The sequence below is a fragment of the Engystomops pustulosus genome, chromosome 9 (genome assembly GCF_040894005.1).
Source record: "Engystomops pustulosus chromosome 9, aEngPut4.maternal, whole genome shotgun sequence".
NCBI lineage: Eukaryota > Metazoa > Chordata > Amphibia > Anura > Leptodactylidae > Engystomops > Engystomops pustulosus.
Window position 1 is genome coordinate 65,979,180 of NC_092419.1, and position 13,747 is coordinate 65,992,926.

A 13,747-nucleotide genomic window follows, 5' to 3' on the forward strand; every position below is an offset into this window, starting at 1 on the left:
TAGTAAAATAAGGTTCAAATTGAACAGTTGCTGTCAACGGCCATTCTAAGCTGAATGTGCCTGCTCTCGTCAGATCGCAGCAGCAATGCAGCTTAAGGCTTGGCAAGTACCAGCATGGGAGACTAGCTGGGAATCCCAAGTTCCGTTGACCTTTTTGAACCTGAAAATTGTGTTAGTTTCTCTATGAGATAGTAAAAGAAGGTTCAAATTGAACAGCTGCTGTCAACAGCCATTCTAAGCTGAATGTGCATGCTCTGGTCAGATCGCAGCAGCAATGCAGCTTAAGGCTTTGCAAGTACCAGCATGGGAGACTGGCTGGGAATCCCAAGTTCTGTTGACATTTTTGAACCTGAAAATCGTGTTAGTTTCTCTATGAGATAGTAAAAGAAGGTTCAAATTAAACAACTGCTGTCAACGGCCATTCTACTAAGCTTAATGTGCCTGCTCTCGTCAGATCGCAGCAGCAATGCAGCTTAAGGCTTGGCAAGTACCAGCATGGGAGACTGGCTGGGAGTCCCAAGTTCCGTTGACCTTTTTGAACCTGAAAATTGTGTTAGTTTCTCTATGAGATAGTAAAAGAAGGTTCAAATTGAACAGCTGCTGTCAACGGCCATTCTAAGCTGAATGTGCCTGCTCTCGTCAGATCGCAGCAGCAATGCAGCTTAAGGCTTGGCAAGTACCAGCATGGGAGACTGGCTGGGAATCATAAGTTCCGTTGACCTTTTTTTAACCTGAAAATTGTGTTAGTTTCTCTATGAGATAGTAAAAGAAGGTTCAAATTGAACAGCTGCTGTCAACGGCCAATCTAAGCTGAATGCGCCTGCTCTCGTCAGATCGCAGCAGCAATGCAGCTTAAGGCTTGGCAAGTACCAGCATGGGAGACTGGCTGGGAATCCCAAGTTCCATTGACTTTTTGAACCTGAAAATTGTGTTAGTTTCTCTATGAGATAGTAAAAGAAGGTTCAAATTGAACAGCTGCTGTCAACTGCCATTCTAAGCTGAATGTGCATGCTCTTGTCAGATCGCAGCAGCGTTGCAGCTTAAGGCTTGGCAAGTACCAGCATGGGAGTCTGGCTGGGAATCCCAAGTTCTCTTGACCTTTTTGAACCTGACAATTGTGTTAGTTTCTCTATGAGATAGTAAAACAAAGTAGAAATTAGGCAGCTGCTGTCAACGGCCATTCTCAGCTGAATGTGCCTGCTCTCGTCAGATCGCAGCAGCAATGCAGCTTAAGGCTTGGCAAAAACCAGCATGGGAGACTGGCTGGGAATCCCAAGTTCTGTTGACCTTTTTGAACCTGAAAATTGTGTTAGTTTCTCTATGAGATAGTAAAAGAAGGTTCAAATTGAACAGCTGCTGTCAACGGCCATTCTAAGCTGAATGTGCCTGCTCTCGTCAGATCGCAGCAGCAATGCAGCTTAAGGCTTGGCAAGTACCAGCATGGGAGACTGGCTGGGAATCCCAAGTTCTGTTGACCTTTTTGAACCTGAAAATTGTGTTAGTTTCTCTATGAGATAGTAAAAGAAGGTTCAAATTGAACAGCTGCTGTCAACGCCCATTCTAAGCTAAGGCTTGGCAAGTACCAGCATGGGAGACTGGCTGGGAATCCCAAGTTCCATTGACCTTTTTGAACCTGAAAATTGAGTTAGTTTCTCTATGAGATAGTAAAAGAAGGTTCAAATTGAACAGCTGCTGTCAACGGCCATTCTAAGCTGAATGTGCATGCTCTTGTCAGATCGCAGCAGCGTTGCAGCTTAAGGCTTGGCAAGTACCAGCATGGGAGACTGGCTGGGAATCCCAAGTTCCGTTGACCTTTTTGAACCTGAAAATGTGTTAGTTTCTCTATGAGATAGTAAAAGAAGGTTCAAATTGAACAGCTGCTGTCAACGGCCATTCTAAGCTGAATGTGCATGCTCTTGTCAGATCGCAGCAGCGTTGCAGCTTAAGGCTTGGCAAGTACCAGCATGGGAGACTGGCTGGGAATCCCAAGTTCTGTTGACCTTTTTGAACCTGAAAATTGTGTTAGTTTCTCTATGAGATAGTAAAAGAAAGTAGAAATTAGGCAGCTGCTGTCAACGGCCATTCTAAGCTGAATGTGCCTGCTCTCGTCAGATCGCAGCAGCAATGCAGCTTAAGGCTTGGCAAGTACCAGCATGGGAGACTGGCTGGGAATCCCACGTTCCGTTGACCTTTTTGAACCTGAAAATTGTTAGTTTCTCTGTCAAAGATGGTAAAAGAAGGTTCAAATTGAACAGCTGCTGTCAACGGCCATATTAAGCTGAATGTGCCTGCTCTCGTCAGACCGCAGCAGCAATGCAGCTTAAGGTTTGGCAAGTACCAGCATGGGAGACTGGCTGGGAATCCCAAGTTCTGTTGACCTTTTTGAACCTGAAAATTGTGTTAGTTTCTCTATGAGATAGTAAAAGAAGGTTCAAATTGAACAGCTGCTGTCAACGCCCATTCTAAGCTGAATGTGCCTGCTCTCGTCAGATCGCAGCAGCAATGCAGCTTAAGGCTTGGCAAGTACCAGCATGGGAGACTGGCTGGGAATCCCAAGTTCTGTTGACCTTTTTGAACCTGAAAATTGTGTTAGTTTCTCTATGAGATAGTAAAAGAAGGTTCAAATTGAACAGCTGCTGTCAACGGCCCTTCTAAGCTGAATGTGTGTGCTCTTGTCAGATCGCAGCAGCAATGCAGCTTAAGGCTTGGCAAGTACCAGCATGGGAGACTGGCAGGGAATCCCAAGTTCCATTGACCTTTTTGAACCTGAAAATTGTGTTAGTTTCTCTATGAGATAGTAAAAGAAGGTTCAAATTGAACAGCTGCTGTCAACGGCCATTCTAAGCTGAATGTGCCTGCTCTCGTCAGATCGCAGCAGCAATGCAGCTTAAGGCTTGGCAAGTACCAGCATGGGAGACTGGCTGGGAATCCCAAGTTCTGTTGACCTTTTTGAACCTGAAAATTGTATTAGTTTCTCTATGAGATAGTAAAAGAAGGTTCAAATTGAACAGCTGCTGTCAACGGCCATTCTAAGCTGAATGTGCCTGCTCTCGTCAGATCGCAGCAGCAATGCAGCTTAAGGCTTGGCAAGTACCAGCATGGGAGACTGGCTGGGAATCCCAAGTTCCGTTGACCTTTTTGAACCTGAAAATTGTGTTAGTTTCTCTATGAGATAGTAAAAGAAGGTTCAAATTGAACAGCTGCTGTCAACGCCCATTCTAAGCTAAGGCTTGGCAAGTACCAGCATGGGAGACTGGCTGGGAATCCCAAGTTCCGTTGACCTTTTTGAACCTGAAAATGTGTTAGTTTCTCTATGAGATAGTAAAAGAAGGTTCAAATTGAACAGCTTCTGTCAACGGCCATTCTAAGCTGAATGTGCATGCTCTTGTCAGATCGCAGCAGCGTTGCAGCTTAAGGCTTGGCAAGTACCAGCATGGGAGACTGCCTGGGAATCCCAAGTTCTGTTGACCTTTTTGAACCTGAAAATTGTGTTAGTTTCTCTATGAGATAGTAAAAGAAAGTAGAAATTAGGCAGCTGCTGTCAACGGCCATTCTAAGCTGAATGTGCCTGCTCTCGTCAGATCGCAGCAGCAATGCAGCTTAAGGCTTGGCAAGTACCAGCATGGGAGACTGGCTGGGAATCCCATGTTCTGTTGACCTTTTTGAACCTGAAAATTGTTAGTTTCTCTGTCAAAGATGGTAAAAGAAGGTTCAAATTGAACAGCTGCTGTCAACGGCCATTCTAAGCTGAATGTGCCTGCTCTCGTCAGATCGCAGCAGCAATGCAGCTTAAGGTTTGGCAAGTACCAGCATGGGAGACTGGCTGGGAATCCCAAGTTCCGTTGACCTTTTTGAACCTGAAAATTGTGTTAGTTTCTCTATGAGATAGTAAAAGAAGGTTCAAATTGAACAGCTGCTGTCAACGCCCATTCTAAGCTAAGGCTTGGCAAGTACCAGCATGGGAGACTGGCTGGGAATCCCAAGTTCCATTGACCTTTTTGAACCTGAAAATTGAGTTAGTTTCTCTATGAGATAGTAAAAGAAGGTTCAAATTGAACAGCTGCTGTCAACGGCCATTCTAAGCTGAATGTGCCTGCTCTCGTCAGAACGCAGCAGCAATGCAGCTTAAGGTTTGGCAAGTACCAGCATGGGAGACTGGCTGGGAATCCCAAGTTCTGTTGACCTTTTTGAACCTGAAAATTGTGTTAGTTTCTCTATGAGATAGTAAAAGAAGGTTCAAATTGAACAGCTGCTGTCAACGCCCATTCTAAGCTAAGGCTTGGCAAGTACCAGCATGGGAGACTGGCTGGGAATCCCAAGTTCCATTGACCTTTTTGAACCTGAAAATTGAGTTAGTTTCTCTATGAGATAGTAAAAGAAGGTTCAAATTGAACAGCTGCTGTCAACGGCCATTCTAAGCTGAATGTGCATGCTCTTGTCAGATCGCAGCAGCGTTGCAGCTTAAGGCTTGGAAAGTACCAGCATGGGAGACTGGCTGGGAATCCCAAGTTACGTTGACCTTTTTGAACCTGAAAATGTGTTAGTTTCTCTATGAGATAGTAAAAGAAGGTTCAAATTGAACAGCTGCTGTCAACGGCCATTCTAAGCTGAATGTGCATGCTCTTGTCAGATCGCAGCAGCGTTGCAGCTTAAGGCTTGGCAAGTACCAGCATGAGAGACTGGCTGGGAATCCCAAGTTCTGTTGACCTTTTTGAACCTGAAAATTGTGTTAGTTTCTCTATGAGATAGTAAAAGAAAGTAGAAATTAGGCAGCTGCTGTCAACGGCCCTTCTAAGCTGAATGTGTGTGCTCTTGTCAGATCGCAGCAGTAATGCAGCTTAAGGCTTGGCAAGTACCAGCATGGGAGACTGGCAGGGAATCCCAAGTTCCATTGACCTTTTTGAACCTGAAAATTGTGTTAGTTTCTCTATGAGATAGTAAAAGAAGGTTCAAATTGAACAGCTGCTGTCAACGGCCATTCTAAGCTGAATGTGCCTGCTCTCGTCAGATCGCAGCAGCAATGCAGCTTAAGGCTTGGCAAGTACCAGCATGGGAGACTGGCTGGGAATCCCAAGTTCTGTTGACCTTTTTGAACCTGAAAATTGTGTTAGTTTCTCTATGAGATAGTAAAAGAAGGTTCAAATTGAACAGCTGCTGTCAACGGCCATTCTAAGCTGAATGTGCCTGCTCTCGTCAGATCGCAGCAGCAATGCAGCTTAAGGCTTGGCAAGTACCAGCATGGGAGACTGGCTGGGAATCATAAGTTCCGTTGACCTTTTTTTAACCTGAAAATTGTGTTAGTTTCTCTATGAGATAGTAAAAGAAGGTTCAAATTGAACAGCTGCTGTCAACGGCCATTCTAAGCTGAATGCGCCTGCTCTCGTCAGATCGCAGCAGCAATGCAGCTTAAGGCTTGGCAAGTACCAGCATGGGAGACTGGCTGGGAATCCCAAGTTCCATTGACTTTTTGAACCTGAAAATTGTGTTAGTTTCTCTATGAGATAGTAAAAGAAGGTTCAAATTGAACAGCTGCTGTCAACTGCCATTCTAAGCTGAATGTGCATGCTCTTGTCAGATCGCAGCAGCGTTGCAGCTTAAGGCTTGGCAAGTACCAGCATGGGAGTCTGGCTGGGAATCCCAAGTTCTCTTGACCTTTTTGAACCTGACAATTGTGTTAGTTTCTCTATGAGATAGTAAAACAAAGTAGAAATTAGGCAGCTGCTGTCAACGGCCATTCTAAGCTGAATGTGCCTGCTCTCGTCAGATCGCAGCAGCAATGCAGCTTAAGGCTTGGCAAGTACCAGCATGGGAGACTGGCTGGGAATCCCAAGTTCCGTTGACCTTTTTGAACCTGAAAATTGTTAGTTTCTCTGTCAAAGATGGTAAAAGAAGGTTCAAATTGAACAGCTGCTGTCAACGGCCATTCTCAGCTGAATGTGCCTGCTCTCGTCAGATCGCAGCAGCAATGCAGCTTAAGGCTTGGCAAAAACCAGCATGGGAGACTGGCTGGGAATCCCAAGTTCTGTTGACCTTTTTGAACCTGAAAATTGTGTTAGTTTCTCTATGAGATAGTAAAAGAAGGTTCAAATTGAACAGCTGCTGTCAACGGCCATTCTAAGCTGAATGTGCCTGCTCTCGTCAGATCGCAGCAGCAATGCAGCTTAAGGCTTGGCAAGTACCAGCATGGGAGACTGGCTGGGAATCCCAAGTTCTGTTGACCTTTTTGAACCTGAAAATTGTGTTAGTTTCTCTATGAGATAGTAAAAGAAGGTTCAAATTGAACAGCTGCTGTCAACGCCCATTCTAAGCTAAGGCTTGGCAAGTACCAGCATGGGAGACTGGCTGGGAATCCCAAGTTCCATTGACCTTTTTGAACCTGAAAATTGAGTTAGTTTCTCTATGAGATAGTAAAAGAAGGTTCAAATTGAACAGCTGCTGTCAACGGCCATTCTAAGCTGAATGTGCATGCTCTTGTCAGATCGCAGCAGCGTTGCAGCTTAAGGCTTGGCAAGTACCAGCATGGGAGACTGGCTGGGAATCCCAAGTTCCGTTGACCTTTTTGAACCTGAAAATGTGTTAGTTTCTCTATGAGATAGTAAAAGAAGGTTCAAATTGAACAGCTGCTGTCAACGGCCATTCTAAGCTGAATGTGCATGCTCTTGTCAGATCGCAGCAGCGTTGCAGCTTAAGGCTTGGCAAGTACCAGCATGGGAGACTGGCTGGGAATCCCAAGTTCTGTTGACCTTTTTGAACCTGAAAATTGTGTTAGTTTCTCTATGAGATAGTAAAAGAAAGTAGAAATTAGGCAGCTGCTGTCAACGGCCATTCTAAGCTGAATGTGCCTGCTCTCGTCAGATCGCAGCAGCAATGCAGCTTAAGGCTTGGCAAGTACCAGCATGGGAGACTGGCTGGGAATCCCACGTTCCGTTGACCTTTTTGAACCTGAAAATTGTTAGTTTCTCTGTCAAAGATGGTAAAAGAAGGTTCAAATTGAACAGCTGCTGTCAACGGCCATATTAAGCTGAATGTGCCTGCTCTCGTCAGATCGCAGCAGCAATGCAGCTTAAGGTTTGGCAAGTACCAGCATGGGAGACTGGCTGGGAATCCCAAGTTCTGTTGACCTTTTTGAACCTGAAAATTGTGTTAGTTTCTCTATGAGATAGTAAAAGAAGGTTCAAATTGAACAGCTGCTGTCAACGGCCATTCTAAGCTGAATGTGCCTGCTCTCGTCAGATCGCAGCAGCAATGCAGTTTAAGGCTTGGCAAGTACCAGCATGGGAGACTGGCTGGGAATCCCAAGTTCTGTTGACCTGTTTGAACCTGAAAATTGTGTTAGTTTCTCTATGAGATAGTAAAAGAAGGTTCAAATTGAACAGCTGCTGTCAACGGCCCTTCTAAGCTGAATGTGTGTGCTCTTGTCAGATCGCAGCAGCAATGCAGCTTAAGGCTTGGCAAGTACCAGCATGGGAGACTGGCAGGGAATCCCAAGTTCCATTGACCTTTTTGAACCTGAAAATTGTGTTAGTTTCTCTATGAGATAGTAAAAGAAGGTTCAAATTGAACAGCTGCTGTCAACGGCCATTCTAAGCTGAATGTGCCTGCTCTCGTCAGATCGCAGCAGCAATGCAGCTTAAGGCTTGGCAAGTACCAGCATGGGAGACTGGCTGGGAATCCCAAGTTCTGTTGACCTTTTTGAACCTGAAAATTGTATTAGTTTCTCTATGAGATAGTAAAAGAAGGTTCAAATTGAACAGCTGCTGTCAACGGCCATTCTAAGCTGAATGTGCCTGCTCTCGTCAGATCGCAGCAGCAATGCAGCTTAAGGCTTGGCAAGTACCAGCATGGCAGACTGGCTGGGAATCCCAAGTTCCGTTGACCTTTTTGAACCTGAAAATTGTGTTAGTTTCTCTATGAGATAGTAAAAGAAGGTTCAAATTGAACAGCTGCTGTCAACGCCCATTCTAAGCTAAGGCTTGGCAAGTACCAGCATGGGAGACTGGCTGGGAATCCCAAGTTCCATTGACCTTTTTGAACCTGAAAATTGAGTTAGTTTCTCTATGAGATAGTAAAAGAAGGTTCAAATTGAACAGCTGCTGTCAACGGCCATTCTAAGCTGAATGTGCCTGCTCTCATCAGATCGCAGCAGCAATGCAGCTTAAGGCTTGGCAAGTACCAGCATGGGAGACTGGCTGGGAATCCCAAGTTCCGTTGACCTTTTTGAACCTGAAAATGTGTTAGTTTCTCTATGAGATAGTAAAAGAAGGTTCAAATTGAACAGCTGCTGTCAACGGCCATTCTAAGCTGAATGTGCATGCTCTTGTCAGATCGCAGCAGCGTTGCAGCTTAAGGCTTGGCAAGTACCAGCATGGGAGACTGCCTGGGAATCCCAAGTTCTGTTGACCTTTTTGAACCTGAAAATTGTGTTAGTTTCTCTATGAGATAGTAAAAGAAAGTAGAAATTAGGCAGCTGCTGTCAACGGCCATTCTAAGCTGAATGTGCCTGCTCTCGTCAGATCGCAGCAGCAATGCAGCTTAAGGCTTGGCAAGTACCAGCATGGGAGACTGGCTGGGAATCCCATGTTCTGTTGACCTTTTTGAACCTGAAAATTGTTAGTTTCTCTGTCAAAGATGGTAAAAGAAGGTTCAAATTGAACAGCTGCTGTCAACGGCCATTCTAAGCTGAATGTGCCTGCTCTCGTCAGATCGCAGCAGCAATGCAGCTTAAGGTTTGGCAAGTACCAGCATGGGAGACTGGCTGGGAATCCCAAGTTCCGTTGACCTTTTTGAACCTGAAAATTGTGTTAGTTTCTCTATGAGATAGTAAAAGAAGGTTCAAATTGAACAGCTGCTGTCAACGCCCATTCTAAGCTAAGGCTTGGCAAGTACCAGCATGGGAGACTGGCTGGGAATCCCAAGTTCCATTGACCTTTTTGAACCTGAAAATTGAGTTAGTTTCTCTATGAGATAGTAAAAGAAGGTTCAAATTGAACAGCTGCTGTCAACAGCCATTCTAAGCTGAATGTGCATGCTCTTGTCAGATCGCAGCAGCAATGCAGCTTAAGGCTTGGCAAGTACCAGCATGGGAGACTAGCTGGGAATCCCAAGTTCCATTGACCTTTTTGAACCTGAAAATTGTGTTAGTTTCTCTATGAGATAGTAAAAGAAGGTTCAAATTGAACAGCTGCTGTCAACAGCCATTCTAAGCTGAATGTGCATGCTCTGGTCAGATCGCAGCAGCAATGCAGCTTAAGGCTTTGCAAGTACCAGCATGGGAGACTGGCTGGGAATCCCAAGTTCTGTTGACATTTTTGAACCTGAAAATCGTGTTAGTTTCTCTATGAGATAGTAAAAGAAGGTTCAAATTGAACAACTGCTGTCAACGGCCATTCTACTAAGCTTAATGTGCCTGCTCTCGTCAGATCGCAGCAGCAATGCAGCTTAAGGCTTGGCAAGTACCAGCATGGGAGACTGGCTGGGAGTCCCAAGTTCCGTTGACCTTTTTGAACCTGAAATTTGTGTTAGTTTCTCTATGAGATAGTAAAAGAAGGTTCAAATTGAACAGCTGCTGTCAACGGCCATTCTAAGCTGAATGTGCCTGCTCTCGTCAGATCGCAGCAGCAATGCAGCTTAAGGCTTGGCAAGTACCAGCATGGGAGACTGGCTGGGAATCCTAAGTTCTGTTGACCTTTTTGAACCTGAAAATTGTGTTAGTTTCTCTATGAGGTAGTAAAATAAGGTTCAAATTGAACAGTTGCTGTCAACGGCCATTCTAAGCTGAATGTGCCTGCTCTCGTCAGATCGCAGCAGCAATGCAGCTTAAGGCTTGGCAAGTACCAGCATGGGAGACTAGCTGGGAATCCCAAGTTCCGTTGACCTTTTTGAACCTGAAAATTGTGTTAGTTTCTCTATGAGATAGTAAAAGAAGGTTCAAATTGAACAGCTGCTGTCAACAGCCATTCTAAGCTGAATGTGCATGCTCTGGTCAGATCGCAGCAGCAATGCAGCTTAAGGCTTTGCAAGTACCAGCATGGGAGACTGGCTGGGAATCCCAAGTTCTGTTGACATTTTTGAACCTGAAAATCGTGTTAGTTTCTCTATGAGATAGTAAAAGAAGGTTCAAATTGAACAACTGCTGTCAACGGCCATTCTACTAAGCTTAATGTGCCTGCTCTCGTCAGATCGCAGCAGCAATGCAGCTTAAGGCTTGGCAAGTACCAGCATGGGAGACTGGCTGGGAGTCCCAAGTTCCGTTGACCTTTTTGAACCTGAAAATTGTGTTAGTTTCTCTATGAGATAGTAAAAGAAGGTTCAAATTGAACAGCTGCTGTCAACGGCCATTCTAAGCTGAATGTGCCTGCTCTCGTCAGATCGCAGCAGCAATGCAGCTTAAGGCTTGGCAAGTACCAGCATGGGAGACTGGCTGGGAATCATAAGTTCCGTTGACCTTTTTTTAACCTGAAAATTGTGTTAGTTTCTCTATGAGATAGTAAAAGAAGGTTCAAATTGAACAGCTGCTGTCAACGGCCATTCTAAGCTGAATGCGCCTGCTCTCGTCAGATCGCAGCAGCAATGCAGCTTAAGGCTTGGCAAGTACCAGCATGGGAGACTGGCTGGGAATCCCAAGTTCCATTGACTTTTTGAACCTGAAAATTGTGTTAGTTTCTCTATGAGATAGTAAAAGAAGGTTCAAATTGAACAGCTGCTGTCAACTGCCATTCTAAGCTGAATGTGCATGCTCTTGTCAGATCGCAGCAGCGTTGCAGCTTAAGGCTTGGCAAGTACCAGCATGGGAGTCTGGCTGGGAATCCCAAGTTCTCTTGACCTTTTTGAACCTGAAAATTGTGTTAGTTTCTCTATGAGATAGTAAAACAAAGTAGAAATTAGGCAGCTGCTGTCAACGGCCATTCTAAGCTGAATGTGCCTGCTCTCGTCAGATCGCAGCAGCAATGCAGCTTAAGGCTTGGCAAGTACCAGCATGGGAGACTGGCTGAAAATCCCAAGTTCCGTTGACCTTTTTGAACCTGAAAATTGTTAGTTTCTCTGTCAAAGATGGTAAAAGAAGGTTCAAATTGAACAGCTGCTGTCAACGGCCATTCTAAGCTGAATGTGCCTGCTCTCGTCAGATCGCAGCAGCAATGCAGCTTAAGGCTTGGCAAAAACCAGCATGGGAGACTGGCTGGGAATCCCAAGTTCTGTTGACCTTTTTGAACCTGAAAATTGTGTTAGTTTCTCTATGAGATAGTAAAAGAAGGTTCAAATTGAACAGCTGCTGTCAACGGCCATTCTAAGCTGAATGTGCCTGCTCTCGTCAGATCGCAGCAGCAATGCAGCTTAAGGCTTGGCAAGTACCAGCATGGGAGACTGGCTGGGAATCCCAAGTTCTGTTGACCTTTTTGAACCTGAAAATTGTGTTAGTTTCTCTATGAGATAGTAAAAGAAGGTTCAAACTGAACAGCTGCTGTCAACGGCCATTCTAAGCTGAATGTGCCTGCTCTCGTCAGATCGCAGCAGCAATGCAGCTTAAGGCTTGGCATGTACCAGCATGGGAGACTGGCTGGGAATCCTAAGTTCCGTTGACCTTTTTGAGCCTGAAAATTGTGTTAGTTTCTCTATGAGATAGTAAAAGAAGGTTCAAATTGAACAGCTGCTGTCAACGGCCATTCTAAGCTGAATGTGCCTGCTCTCGTCAGATCGCAGCAGCGTTGCAGCTTAAGGCTTGGCAAGTACCAGCATGGGAGACTGGCTGGGAATCCCAAGTTCTGTTGACCTTTTTGAACCTGAAAATTGTGTTAGTTTCTCTATGAGATAGTAAAAGAAGGTTAAAATTGAACAGCTGCTGTCAACGCCCATTCTAAGCTAAGGCTTGGCAAGTACCAGCATGGGAGACTGGCTGGGAATCCCAAGTTCCATTGACCTTTTTGAACCTGAAAATTGAGTTAGTTTCTCTATGAGATAGTAAAAGAAGGTTCAAATTGAACAGCTGCTGTCAACGGCCATTCTAAGCTGAATGTGCATGCTCTTGTCAGATCGCAGCAGCGTTGCAGCTTAAGGCTTGGCAAGTACCAGCATGGGAGACTGGCTGGGAATCCCAAGTTCCGTTGACCTTTTTGAACCTGAAAATGTGTTAGTTTCTCTATGAGATAGTAAAAGAAGGTTCAAATTGAACAGCTGCTGTCAACGGCCATTCTAAGCTGAATGTGCATGCTCTTGTCAGATCGCAGCAGCGTTGCAGCTTAAGGCTTGGCAAGTACCAGCATGGGAGACTGGCTGGGAATCCCAAGTTCCGTTGACCTTTTTGAACCTGAAAATGTGTTAGTTTCTCTATGAGATAGTAAAAGAAGGTTCAAATTGAACAGCTGCTGTCAACGGCCATTCTAAGCTGAATGTGCCTGCTCTCGTCAGATCGCAGCAGCAATGCAGCTTAAGGCTTGGCAAGTACCAGCATGGGAGACTGGCTGGGAATCCCACATTCCGTTGACCTTTTTGAACCTGAAAATTGTTAGTTTCTCTGTCAAAGATGGTAAAAGAAGGTTCAAATTAAACAGCTGCTGTCAACGGCCATATTAAGCTGAATGTGCCTGCTTTCGTCAGATCGCAGCAGCAATGCAGCTTAAGGTTTGGCAAGTACCAGCATGGGAGACTGGCTGGAAATCCCAAGTTCTGTTGACCTTTTTGAACCTGAAAATTGTGTTATTTTCTCTATGAGATAGTAATAGAAGGTTCAAATTGAACAGCTGCTGTCAACGGCCATTCTAAGCTGAATGTGCCTGCTCTCGTCAGATCGCAGCAGCAATGCAGCTTAAGGCTTGGCAAGTACCAGCATGGGAGACTGGCTGGGAATCCCAAGTTCTGTTGACCTTTTTGAACCTGAAAATTGTGTTAGTTTCTCTATGAGATAGTAAAAGAAAGTAGAAATTAGGCAGCTGCTGTCAACGGCCCTTCTAAGCTGAATGTGTGTGCTCTTGTCAGATCGCAGCAGCGATGCAGCTTAAGGCTTGGCAAGTACCAGCATGGGAGACTGACTGGGAATCCCAAGTTCTGTTGACCTTTTTGAACCTGAAAATTGTGTTAGTTTCTCTATGAGATAGTAAAAGAAGGTTCAAATTGAACAGCTGCTGTCAATGGCCATTCTAAGCTGAATGTGCCTGCTCTCGTCAGATCGCAGCAGCAATGCAGCTTAAGGCTTGGCAAGTACCAGCATGGGAGACTGGCAGGGAATCCCAAGTTCCATTGACCTTTTTGAACCTGAAAATTGTGTTAGTTTCTCTATGAGATAGTAAAAGAAGGTTCAAATTGAACAGCTGCTGTCAACGGCCATTCTAAGCTGAATGTGCCTGCTCTCGTCAGATCGCAGCAGCAATGCAGCTTAAGGCTTGGCAAGTACCAGCATGGGAGACTGGCTGGGAATCCCAAGTTCTGTTGACCTTTTTGAACCTGAAAATTGTATTAGTTTCTCTATGAGATAGTAAAAGAAGGTTCAAATTGAACAGCTGCTGTCAACGGCCATTCTAAGCTGAATGTGCCTGCTCTCGTCAGATCGCAGCAGCAATGCAGCTTAAGGCTTGGCAAGTACCAGCATGGGAGACTGGCTGGGAATCCCAAGTTCCGTTGACCTTTTTGAACCTGAAAATTGTGTTAGTTTCTCTATGAGATAGTAAAAGAAGGTTCAAATTGAACAGCTGCTGTCAACGCCCATTCTAAGCTAAGGCTTGGCAAGTACCAGCATGGGAGACTGGCTGGGAATCCC

At 45.0% G+C, this 13,747-nt stretch overlaps 38 pseudogenes; all 38 read left to right on the forward strand.

Moving 5' to 3' along the window:
• The first annotated feature begins 32 nt into the window (after positions 1-32).
• On the forward strand, positions 33-151 carry LOC140085477 (5S ribosomal RNA; annotated as a pseudogene).
• Positions 152-602: 451 nt separating this feature from the next.
• Positions 603-721, forward strand: LOC140093081 (5S ribosomal RNA; annotated as a pseudogene).
• A 71-nt stretch (positions 722-792) lies between these two features.
• Positions 793-911, forward strand: LOC140091557 (5S ribosomal RNA; annotated as a pseudogene).
• Positions 912-1,358: 447 nt separating this feature from the next.
• On the forward strand, positions 1,359-1,477 carry LOC140079898 (5S ribosomal RNA; annotated as a pseudogene).
• Positions 1,478-2,071: 594 nt separating this feature from the next.
• On the forward strand, positions 2,072-2,190 carry LOC140088682 (5S ribosomal RNA; annotated as a pseudogene).
• A 70-nt stretch (positions 2,191-2,260) lies between these two features.
• Positions 2,261-2,379, forward strand: LOC140092633 (5S ribosomal RNA; annotated as a pseudogene).
• Positions 2,380-2,449: 70 nt separating this feature from the next.
• On the forward strand, positions 2,450-2,568 carry LOC140093179 (5S ribosomal RNA; annotated as a pseudogene).
• Positions 2,569-2,827: 259 nt separating this feature from the next.
• On the forward strand, positions 2,828-2,946 carry LOC140079899 (5S ribosomal RNA; annotated as a pseudogene).
• A 70-nt stretch (positions 2,947-3,016) lies between these two features.
• LOC140099110 (5S ribosomal RNA) lies at positions 3,017-3,135 on the forward strand (annotated as a pseudogene).
• Positions 3,136-3,540: 405 nt separating this feature from the next.
• LOC140087781 (5S ribosomal RNA) lies at positions 3,541-3,659 on the forward strand (annotated as a pseudogene).
• Positions 3,660-3,729: 70 nt separating this feature from the next.
• Positions 3,730-3,848, forward strand: LOC140086311 (5S ribosomal RNA; annotated as a pseudogene).
• A 217-nt stretch (positions 3,849-4,065) lies between these two features.
• On the forward strand, positions 4,066-4,184 carry LOC140084913 (5S ribosomal RNA; annotated as a pseudogene).
• A 783-nt stretch (positions 4,185-4,967) lies between these two features.
• LOC140079900 (5S ribosomal RNA) lies at positions 4,968-5,086 on the forward strand (annotated as a pseudogene).
• Positions 5,087-5,156: 70 nt separating this feature from the next.
• Positions 5,157-5,275, forward strand: LOC140093083 (5S ribosomal RNA; annotated as a pseudogene).
• A 71-nt stretch (positions 5,276-5,346) lies between these two features.
• LOC140084038 (5S ribosomal RNA) lies at positions 5,347-5,465 on the forward strand (annotated as a pseudogene).
• A 258-nt stretch (positions 5,466-5,723) lies between these two features.
• LOC140099111 (5S ribosomal RNA) lies at positions 5,724-5,842 on the forward strand (annotated as a pseudogene).
• A 259-nt stretch (positions 5,843-6,101) lies between these two features.
• Positions 6,102-6,220, forward strand: LOC140079902 (5S ribosomal RNA; annotated as a pseudogene).
• Positions 6,221-6,814: 594 nt separating this feature from the next.
• LOC140088683 (5S ribosomal RNA) lies at positions 6,815-6,933 on the forward strand (annotated as a pseudogene).
• A 70-nt stretch (positions 6,934-7,003) lies between these two features.
• On the forward strand, positions 7,004-7,122 carry LOC140089516 (5S ribosomal RNA; annotated as a pseudogene).
• Positions 7,123-7,192: 70 nt separating this feature from the next.
• On the forward strand, positions 7,193-7,311 carry LOC140084814 (5S ribosomal RNA; annotated as a pseudogene).
• Positions 7,312-7,570: 259 nt separating this feature from the next.
• On the forward strand, positions 7,571-7,689 carry LOC140079903 (5S ribosomal RNA; annotated as a pseudogene).
• Positions 7,690-7,759: 70 nt separating this feature from the next.
• Positions 7,760-7,878, forward strand: LOC140088095 (5S ribosomal RNA; annotated as a pseudogene).
• Positions 7,879-8,095: 217 nt separating this feature from the next.
• Positions 8,096-8,214, forward strand: LOC140100427 (5S ribosomal RNA; annotated as a pseudogene).
• A 258-nt stretch (positions 8,215-8,472) lies between these two features.
• On the forward strand, positions 8,473-8,591 carry LOC140087783 (5S ribosomal RNA; annotated as a pseudogene).
• A 70-nt stretch (positions 8,592-8,661) lies between these two features.
• On the forward strand, positions 8,662-8,780 carry LOC140086312 (5S ribosomal RNA; annotated as a pseudogene).
• Positions 8,781-9,567: 787 nt separating this feature from the next.
• Positions 9,568-9,686, forward strand: LOC140086806 (5S ribosomal RNA; annotated as a pseudogene).
• A 70-nt stretch (positions 9,687-9,756) lies between these two features.
• On the forward strand, positions 9,757-9,875 carry LOC140085490 (5S ribosomal RNA; annotated as a pseudogene).
• Positions 9,876-10,326: 451 nt separating this feature from the next.
• On the forward strand, positions 10,327-10,445 carry LOC140093084 (5S ribosomal RNA; annotated as a pseudogene).
• A 71-nt stretch (positions 10,446-10,516) lies between these two features.
• On the forward strand, positions 10,517-10,635 carry LOC140084040 (5S ribosomal RNA; annotated as a pseudogene).
• A 258-nt stretch (positions 10,636-10,893) lies between these two features.
• LOC140095617 (5S ribosomal RNA) lies at positions 10,894-11,012 on the forward strand (annotated as a pseudogene).
• Positions 11,013-11,271: 259 nt separating this feature from the next.
• LOC140079904 (5S ribosomal RNA) lies at positions 11,272-11,390 on the forward strand (annotated as a pseudogene).
• Positions 11,391-11,460: 70 nt separating this feature from the next.
• On the forward strand, positions 11,461-11,579 carry LOC140091925 (5S ribosomal RNA; annotated as a pseudogene).
• Positions 11,580-11,649: 70 nt separating this feature from the next.
• LOC140092291 (5S ribosomal RNA) lies at positions 11,650-11,768 on the forward strand (annotated as a pseudogene).
• Positions 11,769-12,361: 593 nt separating this feature from the next.
• Positions 12,362-12,480, forward strand: LOC140098351 (5S ribosomal RNA; annotated as a pseudogene).
• A 259-nt stretch (positions 12,481-12,739) lies between these two features.
• Positions 12,740-12,858, forward strand: LOC140079905 (5S ribosomal RNA; annotated as a pseudogene).
• A 259-nt stretch (positions 12,859-13,117) lies between these two features.
• On the forward strand, positions 13,118-13,236 carry LOC140088498 (5S ribosomal RNA; annotated as a pseudogene).
• Positions 13,237-13,306: 70 nt separating this feature from the next.
• On the forward strand, positions 13,307-13,425 carry LOC140079906 (5S ribosomal RNA; annotated as a pseudogene).
• Positions 13,426-13,495: 70 nt separating this feature from the next.
• On the forward strand, positions 13,496-13,614 carry LOC140099113 (5S ribosomal RNA; annotated as a pseudogene).
• Positions 13,615-13,747: the final 133 nt, after the last annotated feature.